Here is a 10,689-nt window from a genome sequence, read left to right on the forward strand (position 1 = left end):
TATGTGCATCCATGCATGTTTAGTACGGGGGTTTGAGTGATTAGTACCTTGGATTGGTGGGCTTAAGTTAGTTTTAATTAAACTAAGTAAACTAATGGGTTAATTACATTGGATCAAGTAGAGTTTTAGTGTTGGGCCTTTAAGTTTTAATTTCATTAGAAGCCTAAGCCATAAACCCATTAATTACCCAAGCCCATGACCCATCTCTTGTTTTGCTTTACTATTATTAGACTTAGCTATTAAGTTAGGAGGACATAAGACAAAACAAACAAAGCCAACACCAAGAACAAGCTACCGTGAGCTTGGAGAAGAAGAAAGGCAGCATCGGGTGAGCTAGGAGAAGAGAGAAAAAAAAAAGAAAAAAAAAAGAAAGGGAACTTTGTTGGAGAGTTAGAGCTCAAGGATACATCTCCTCAAAGAATCGGCCAGCTAGGGGGTATGATTAAGGATTTGAGGTAAACCAATTTCCTAACTCTTGATTCTTGTGGTAAAACATATGATTGATGATTGGAAGTTGAATCTAACTAGCTAGGAACTGATTTGAACGGCTGGAAATTCGTTTGATTGGGTAGAATTCAAATGAACTTCAAGTGTTCCTTTCTATCAAGATTTCTGTCCGAAATTAGTCTGAAATTTCGAACATGTTGGGAGCTGATTTGGCCTTAGGTCAAAGAAGGAAAGTTGTAGATAATGGTATTTTATAGGTGCCTACAAAATTTCAACTCAATCGGACCAACGTAGGATGTGAAAAGTCCAAAATACCCTTACTGTTTTAAGTATTTCCCAAGCAGTCCGTGTGATCAGTTAAGTCCAGTTTATCACGTTTTTCGACTAGGATCCATTCTGATTTAGCTTTTTGCCAAAACATGAAAGTTGTATTATTCTGAATTAGATTTCAAATGCCTCTAAGAACACTGGATTCGGACTTGTGTACTCTGAGATATGTCCATTACAGTGTTCTGCGTTTAAACGGCCGACGAATTGGTTTCTGGTTTAGTAATTTGAGAATTTGACTAAGTTACATTAGGAACTGGACTAAGTGACCTTCATGAATGTTGTAGCTCTGTGTCTTAGCTTCGAAACGGCATAGGTTTTGTCTCAATCCGATAAGCGTAGCTTCGGATATGTTATTTCCGCATTCGTACGTCAAATCTGTCTTGTGCTAAGTTGAATTTCTGCACTTGTGATTGTTGTAATTCTTATTCTTATGATATTGTGAGCCTATGGAACGGCTCTTGACTTGAATTGCTTATGTGTGATGTTGGGTTGTGGTTGAGGAAAAATAATGAAGCCAAAATGGCTGGAAAATTAGGTAAACACAAAGGGCGTGCTGCCCAAATTTTCGCTCGAGGGCTAGGTTTCTATTTGAACTTGTATACTTTTGTTTGGCCAATACCATGACCGGTTTTCCATTTTAAAACATGATTTTTCATCCTGGGGTTCAAACAACCCTCTTCTTACTTGAAAGTCATCTTTACACGTTTTACTCCTAATTAGTCGGGTTTCTTTGTTTCCCTTAAATGTTTTGCTCGATAAACTGTAATATGTTCTCTTGTTCAACCTTAGGTTTCATTGGTGACTAAGGGTAATATCCGGAAGGATATTTTGCACGTTATTTTGCATATCTAGGTGAGTGTTCCTTATTTGACTTTATGGCTTGTTGTTATCATTTGCTAATGTGTTAATTGCTTTTAATGATTTCCAAAACGAGCTTTCTAGGCGAGTGTGTACTTTATCGCACTCGACCTAAATAACTATACAATTTTCAAGGATTTAATGGTTGAAATGTTACTTGCGCATGAATGTAAGCCTTTTGGGCTGAACTGGCCATTGCCCTTGTTACCGGTCGTCTCGAGCCAGAAGCGGACTTGGTCGGGCGATTAGGGACTTGGGTGAACGTTTGGTATACTCGAGTATTACCCTGTAGGTTGGTGGAGACTGGCCAACGGCCAGGACGGGGGGTGAATGAATGAATGAACGAACGAACGAACGAACGAGGGTTTATTGATAAACGAAAAATGCATTTTCAAATGATTGGAGGAATAAGGGGAAATGTCAGGAGAACGAATGAACGAATTGCTCCTTGTGAGCCGTATCCTTTTAATGAATGTTACTATTGCTTTCCATTGTAAATGTTTCTTGAATTATTGATACTCCATGTTTAATGTATTGAATTGATTGTTTGATTGTTTGATTATCTGTTTGGAACCTCACTGAGCTTTTAGCTCACCCCTTTAGTTTTGTTTTCCTTAACAGGGGACGGCGAGCAGGATGAGAGCATAGACTAGTCTAGTCTAGGTCTTTTGTTTCTTTTGTAATGGTTCTCGCCCTAGTGCTTGGCACGGGCTAGTTGTATGGTGAAGTGAGAACCTTTGTACATTTGATGGTTGTACTTCCTTTTGAGATAGCAATGTATATAAGTTCCACTTTAAGTTTGGATTGCTGCCCTATTTATTCTTGTGATTTGTTCTGGATTTGATTAAAGAACGACTGAGTCCCGGCGAGAGCTGGGCAGGCGGCCCGCCGAACCCTCTGGTACGCCTTAGGGGGAGGTGGGGTCATTACAAGTGGTATCAGAGCTTAGGCTTCAGATCTCTGTAGTGTATCCTAAATTAAAGATTAGGTTACCGGACTGTGGGATTTGATTGGACTTGAAAGTTAAGCGATTGAGGGATAAAATTTATAGTTGCTTCACGTGGTTTCTACGTGGAGTGACCCTGGACTAAGTGGTGAATAAGTATGAGGGACTAAGTGAAGCTCTGAATTGCGAATATTATAGGCCTTAAATCTTTCTAATGGTATCTGAGGACCATAGATAGGTATGTCAGGTAGGAATTCCGATTGTAGATAGTTTACTCTTGGGACTGCAGCTCGAGATGTAAATTATCTTATTTTGGATTCTCGTGCCTGAGTACTCTATAGTTGAGGTGCTGCTAAATACTTGAGACTTACATTTTGGGAACATGAACAGGCTTTGTCTGACTAGAATGAGCACAAGAGATCAGAGACATCTAGTTGGATAGTAAGTGACGTGAGAGACCGGACGGGCTGATACTAGGACGACTTCACCTTTTCCTTTTGATTTACCTGTATATTGTTACTACATGACGTTAGTATACCTGTATGTACATGGTTATCTGTCCAACTTGATATGTATTTGTGTATTTGCTTATCCGTCATCTTGGTATGACGTGTTATGTGGGTATATGTTTATTTGAATATTTGGTGCCCTCAATAGTTACTTTAGTAACCTTATCGTGTTTATTTACTAAATTACCTTTTGGGGGAAAAGGAAAGAGAGAGAGAAAAACATATATATGGACGGGAGAAGTAATCGTGGACGTGGACGTGGCCGTGGGAATAAACGAGCTCAAGAGCCAAGAGAGGAAAGGGAAACAACAGCTGCACAAGAGCAAGGACCGAGGGTTGAAGCCGGGGACCAAATGGCGACGGCAATTCAACAAATGACAAACATCTTAACAAGGTTGGTGGACCAACAAGGTCAAATACTTGTGAATCAACCTCCGAACCCTGAAATAGGTGAAGATCGGGCTCTTGAGAGGTTTCAGAAGTTTGCTCCTCCGAAATTCCTTGGAGGGTCTGATCCGGATGTAGCCGAACAGTGGCTGGAGGCCATGATCAATATCTTCGCAGCTTTGAACTATACCGAACAAAGGCAAGTGAACTTTGCGGTATTTCAATTTGAAGGACCGGCTCGAGCATGGTGGAACGTAATTAGAGCAAAATGGGAAAGGGAACAGACTGTATGGACCTGGGCGAACTTTATAAGAGAATTTAACGAGAAGTACCTCCCACCTTTAGTCCAAGAAAGGAGGGAGGACGAATTTATTGGACTACGCCAGGGGATCTTAAGTGTGGCTGAATACGAAACAAAATTCACCAAACTATCCAAGTTTGCTTCCGAATTAGTAGCCACGGAACCGAGAAGAGTGAGACGGTTTATACAGGGACTAAATTTGGACATCCAAGAGGCGTTAGCAGCAGCGCAAGTGAATACGTTTACGGAGGCCCTTGAGAAGGCTCAACGAATTGAGAATGCAAAGGCACAAGTAAAAGCCTCCCAAACTCGGAAAAGAGGTGCAGCTGGTAGTATGAGTGAGGAACCAAGTGAATCGATAGCCCCTTCCAAAGTGCAGAAAGTGAATTTTTTGTCCCACCCACCATGGACAAGAGGGGCGTCAGATGAACGATCTACAAAAGGAAGTCAAGTAGGCCATGGGGAGATTTTTCAAAAAAGCCAACAAGTGGCTTCTTCCTTGACTTGTGGCTACTGTGGTAAGGCCAATCACACTGAGAGTGATTGTTGGAGGAAATGGCGGAAGTGTTTGATTTGCGGAAGTGGTGACCACCAGGTTAGCAACTGTCCGAGGAAACAGTCACGTGAAAATAGTACCCAGCAACTGGAGGGCACTAAATCAAAACAAGCGAATGAAAGAGGGAACCGAACAAAAGTACCGGCAAGGGTATATGCCTTACACAACCAACAAACTCCTGAGCCATCTGAAGGTAAAAATTTCGAGGACGAAATTTCTTAAGGGGGAGAGATTGTGAGGACCCGCAAAATTCTCCTTGTTTTATTTTATTTTATTCTATTTTATTTTTTCGCGTGTATTTTCCTTGCTTTCAATCAATTAATCATTTAATTTTCAAAGATTTTATAAGTGAGTATCATTTTTAAATCATTTGTTTTAGTATAAGTACGTGCATGTTAAATTTGAGGTGCATTATGGATGTGAGATCCTGGATTCCAAATTGTCTCAAATAAATTAAATATGGATATTTATAGTATCTATTGTGTGAAAAATGTATTTTACCATGTGTTTTAATTTTCAAAGAGTATTTTACATACCAAAAGTGAAAAATTTAATTGAATCATTAAAATCCTACTTTCAAAACTAAACCGTTAAGTTTAAATTAAATTCAACCAATTAATATTTTCGTGATTGTATGTGCATCCATGCATGTTTAGTACGGGGGTTTGAGTGATTAGTACCTTGGATTGGTGGGCTTAAGTTAGTTTTAATTAAACTAAGTAAACTAATGGGTTAATTACATTGGATCAAGTAGAGTTTTAGTGTTGGGCCTTTAAGTTTTAATTTCATTAGAAGCCTAAGCCATAAACCCATTAATTACCCAAGCCCATGACCCATCTCTTGTTTTGCTTTACTATTATTAGACTTAGCTATTAAGTTAGGAGGACATAAGACAAAACAAACAAAACCAACACCAAGAACAAGCTACCGTGAGCTTGGAGAAGAAGAAAGGCAGCATCGGGTGAGCTAGGAGAAGAGAGAAAAAAAAAAGAAAAAAAAAAAGAAAGGGAACTTTGTTGGAGAGTTAGAGCTCAAGGATACATCTCCTCAAAGAATCGGCCAGCTAGGGGGTATGATTAAGGATTTGAGGTAAACCAATTTCCTAACTCTTGATTCTTGTGGTAAAACATATGATTGATGATTGGAAGTTGAATCTAACTAGCTAGGAACTGATTTGAACGGCTGGAAATTCGTTTGATTGGGTAGAATTGAAATGAACTTCAAGTGTTCCTTTCTGTCAAGATTTCTGTCCGAAATTAGTCTGAAATTTCGAACATGTTGGGAGCTGATTTGGCCTTAGGTCAAAGAAGAAAAGTTGTAGATAATGGTATTTTATAGGTGCCTACAAAATTTCAACTCAATCGGACCAACGTAGGATGTGAAAAGTCCAAAATACCCTTACTGTTTTAAGTATTTCCCAAGCAGTCCGTGTGATCAGTTAAGTCCAGTTTATCACGTTTTTCGACTAGGATCCATTCTGATTTAGCTTTTTGCCAAAACATGAAAGTTCTAGTATTCTGAATTAGCTTTCAAATGCCTCTAAGAACACTGGATTCGGACTTGTGTACTCTGAGATATGTCCATTACAGTGTTCTGCGTTTAAACGGCCGACGAATTGGTTTCTGGTTTAGTAATTTGGGAATTTGACTAAGTTACATTAGGAACTGGACTAAGTGACCTTCATGAATGTTGTAGCTCTGTGTCTTAGCTTCGAAACGGCATAGGTTTTGTCTCAATCCGATAAGCGTAGCTTCGGATATGTTATTTCCGCATTCGTACGTCAAATCTGTCTTGTGCTAAGTTGAATTTCTGCACTTGTGATTGTTGTAATTCTTATTCTTATGATATTGTGAGCCTATGGAACGGCTCTTGACTTGAATTGCTTATGTGTGATGTTGGGTTGTGGTTGAGGAAAAATAATGAAGCCAAAATGGCTGGAAAATTAGGTAAACACAAAGGGCGTGCTGCCCAAATTTTCGCTCGGGGGCTAGGTTTCTATTTGAACTTGTATACTTTTGTTTGGCCAATACCATGACCGGTTTTCCATTTTAAAACATGATTTTTCATCCTGGGGTTCAAACAACCCTCTTCTTACTTGAAAGTCATCTTTACACGTTTTACTCCTAATTAGTCGGGTTTCTTTGTTTCCCTTAAATGTTTTGCTCGATAAACTGTAATATGTTCTCTTGTTCAACCTTAGGTTTCATTGGTGACTAAGGGTAATATCCGGAAGGATATTTTGCACGTTATTTTGCATATCTAGGTGAGTGTTCCTTATTTGACTTTATGGCTTGTTGTTATCATTTGCTAATGTGTTAATTGCTTTTAATGATTTCCAAAACGAGCTTTCTAGGCGAGTGTGTACTTTATCGCACTCGACCTAAATAACTATGCAATTTTCAAGGATTTAATGGTTGAAATGTTACTTGCGCATGAATGTAAGCCTTTTGGGCTGAACTGGCCATTGCCCTTGTTACCGGTCGTCTCGAGCCAGAAGCGGACTTGGTCGGGCGATTAGGGACTTGGGTGAACGTTTGGTATACTTGAGTATTACCCTGTAGGTTGGTGGAGACTGGCCAACGGCCAGGACGGGGGGTGAATGAATGAATGAACGAACGAACGAACGAGGGTTTATTGATAAACGAAAAATGCATTTTCAAATGATTGGAGGAATAAGGGGAAATGTCAGGAGAACGAATGAACGAATTGCTCCTTGTGAGCCGTATCCTTTTAATGAATGTTACTATTGCTTTCCATTGTAAATGTTTCTTGAATTATTGATACTCCATGTTTAATGTATTGAATTGATTGTTTGATTGTTTGATTATCTGTTTGGAACCTCACTGAGCTTTTAGCTCACCCCTTTAGTTTTGTTTTCCTTAACAGGGGACGGCGAACAGGATGAGAGCATAGACTAGCCTAGTCTAGGTCTTTTGTTTCTTTTGTAATGGTTCTCGCCCTAGTGCTTGGCACGGGCTAGTTGTATGGTGAAGTGAGAACCTTTGTACATTTGATGGTTGTACTTCCTTTTGAGATAGCAATGTATATAAGTTCCACTTTAAGTTTGGATTGCTGCCCTATTTATTCTTGTGATTTGTTCTGGATTTGATTAAAGAACGACTGAGTCCCGGCGAGAGCTGGGCAGGCGGCCCGCCGAACCCTCTGGTACGCCTTAGGGGGAGGTGGGGTCATTACAGTTAAAGAATAAGACTTTCAAGGACATTGCACCGTTGATCGCATTTCTCCAAAATTGCCCCTATTTTGAACTCCAAGATCCTGAACTTTGTTTGACTCTTATTATCACTCAACAGGGTCTTTCAGCATCGAATCTTTTTGCATTTTTCATTTGCATTTATTTTTTTTGCTTTTTCTTTTCAAAGGTGTCCTTGCGGGTTTTTCATGATGAGTAGTATCAACCTCAAATCTAATCAATTCAGAAAGACATCTAAAATTTCCGGGCATCAGTATAGGAGCATCACTTGCCAATTAGAAAATTTCTTGACAAAAATATTGCAAATAACAGAAGTCAGGACTTTTGGCTTTTGTAATGGGGTCAGGTGAGGTGCTAAGAAAAGTTAAGGCTTAAAAGCGGATTTCAAAAGTGGTTTAAATGATTTGAGATCGCATTATTGTATTAACCCTCTTTTAGAGTTAAATCAAAACTTGCCCCAATTTATTCTCAATTGAGACTCTTTTCTCTTTCATTTTGTTTTCTTTTTCGGCCTTCTGCCATTCTTTTGAACTTTTCCAAAAATTTGCCTCAGTTTATGCTCAACCGAGGTTCTCTTCTCTTTCTTTTTTTTCCTTTTGATTTTGTTGATTTATCACTTTTCACCTCTTGGGACTTTTCTTTCTTTTTCAACTCAAACTTGCCCCAGTGTGGGGTTTGCGATCCTCGGGGGTTGTCAAACGAAATATTTTATTCTGAAGGCTCAAAAAAAGGGTAACTAGGGATAAAATGTTCCGATGGAAAAGAAGAAGGCCTGACTTTTTTTATTCTGTTCCTTACATTAACTCTGAGAGGAAACTTTCATCAATGTGAAATTTCTTCCATGTATCTGAATTAATTGATTGAGGAAGACTCCTGTTCATCCATATCTGTGAGACATAAGTGATCCGCCAGACAATACTCTTCCTTTTTCTCTTTTTTCCTTTCTTCTTTTCAAAATTGAAGCCCAGATATCGATGGTAGAATCAAATTTTCCCATTTGGGGTTCTCTCTCTTCTTCTTTTTCTTTTTTAATTTTAGCATTTTTGCTTTTTCTACTCCTTTTCACAAAATTCTCCAATGTGGGGTGTGATCATAGGTGCTTTGAAAAGAACCACCCATTTTAACTCAAATAAGGATGCAAGGGATAAATAGTGTTTAGGTTGTAGAAATGATGACCAAAGTATCATTCTTACGCTTCATGACAACCAAAATAACGAATTGCTCATTGAAAATCCATTCCCTTTTTGATATTTGAAAATTTTTCAATGTAGGGTAGTGATCATCAAGGCGCTTATTTGAAACGAAATTATTCTTTTAAAGACTCAAATGGGAGAACAAATGATAAAATCTGTATGGGAAGAGAAACGAACACTCGAAGTATCATCCCAAATTTTCAAAATAAATCAGGATAATGCACCATTTTGCTTTCACTGAGATGTAGGTTGAATCTAATTAGACACAGTTGACATTTTCAAGCCAAGGTTGCCCCAATTTACAATTTATCAATCAATGTGACTGATGTTATTTTTGGGTGCTTTTGTGAAGGAGAAAAGGTATCTCATTGGTGCCTTTTAAGTGACCGATCAGTTTGAGTGGCTTCTTTTAATTTCGGGCACTCTTATTGTACAGTTTGGATCACTAATCTTGTGAATTTTCAGGCAAGAGGTTGAGGAAATCTCAATTTGGTCTTATTTCTTAAAATTCATCACGAAATCTCCAATGAGCAAAAGAAAGAATGAAATGTACATGATTATATACAAAACAATAATTGTCTAAAACTTTATTGCCGAAAAAGTTTAAAACAAAATTTTTCGTTCAATTATAATACAAATGAGAAGAGAAAAACTTCTACAGTGCTTCCCATATATACTTTTTGTCTCCTTTTCTTTTGAAAAAAAAATGTATTAACAAAATCAAATAAACAGAATTTTCCTTTGAAAAATAATTACAAAATCTCTCAGAGACTTTAGCCTAGAGCCTTCAGATGGATCTTCCATGTTTTCATTGTAGGATCTGTCCAAAAATCAAATAATACTTGTAATTCTCAAATTTTAGCAGACATAGAAAAATATTTTCACCTTATTAAAGCATTTTTATGAATGCAGGGGAGGGGGGAAACAAAAGAAAAATACCCCGAGTTAGTAGGTAAGACTACAAAATCGGTATGCATGTCTTATGGGGGAGCCATTTTATGCCAAGGGTATGCCTAGCATGAAAATACAATCCTCTAGGGTAGGCACCATACAATACCTGATGAATCCGATCAACTGATTGAGTGAAAAAATGATTTGAAAAACTTGGCCAATTGGAGTGAGAAGAGACATTTATCCTAAAAATGAGGACAAAGTCCGAATGGATTGCTTGCTTTGGTCAACACATAAAATGATGTATAAAAGAGATTGCAATGCCTCGACTAATTTATTCAGTAAACCTTAGACTTAAACCCTAAAAGGGAATAAACGGGTCAAATGGATAGGATGAAATTGATGATTTATTCAAAAACGACCGAATTGCCCTAAAAATAGGTAAGCTGGTCAAATGAATTGAATGAAATTTGATTTATCCAAAATCGGTTCGATTGCCCTAAAAATGGGTGAATTGGCCGAATGAATGAAATGGAATTAATGATTTATTCAAAAATGATTAGATTGTCCTAAAATTGAATGAATTGACAAAATGGATTGGATGAAATTGATGAAGAAAACGGTCCAATGGATTGAATGCAATTGATGGTTTATTCAAAAGTTGATCGAATTGTCTACCCATTAGTAGTTTCAAGAACATCATTGCGATGCATTAGTCTATGAGCCTCTTAAAATCAAATTCTGGCCTCAATTTATTTATCGTCTCAATAGTGAGAAATTATTTGTGAATTTCTTCAAATTAATGTCCTTTAAGCAAGGGATTTTTACCAACTTTGATAAAATGGCCAAAAAGTGATTATTAGACGCTCATATTCCAAAGATCGCTCTTGAAAATAATCGGATCCTACCTTACCTCGTGCACTATCTCTTTGGATGGTACAAAATGTAAACGTGCAAGTCTCCTTGGATTAAGTATCCGAGACAAAAGGTGGCTTATTCCTAACACGGGATCCCTTAAATAGCATTCCTTCTAAGGTAGACGCATGATGCCAGTTTATTA

General features: G+C 38.0%; 1 long non-coding RNA gene across 1 annotated transcript; it reads left to right on the forward strand.

Annotated features, from left to right (window-relative positions):
- Positions 1-243: 243 nt before the first annotated feature.
- Positions 244-2,314, forward strand: LOC140015601 (uncharacterized). The gene is made up of 3 exons (XR_011822243.1): positions 244-455; positions 1,567-1,629; positions 2,257-2,314. It is a non-coding gene; the product is annotated as an uncharacterized lncRNA (long non-coding RNA).
- The last annotated feature ends 8,375 nt before the right edge of the window (positions 2,315-10,689 follow it).

The sequence above is a fragment of the Coffea arabica genome, chromosome 10c, assembly GCF_036785885.1.
Source record: "Coffea arabica cultivar ET-39 chromosome 10c, Coffea Arabica ET-39 HiFi, whole genome shotgun sequence".
Taxonomy (NCBI): Eukaryota; Viridiplantae; Streptophyta; class Magnoliopsida; order Gentianales; family Rubiaceae; genus Coffea; species Coffea arabica.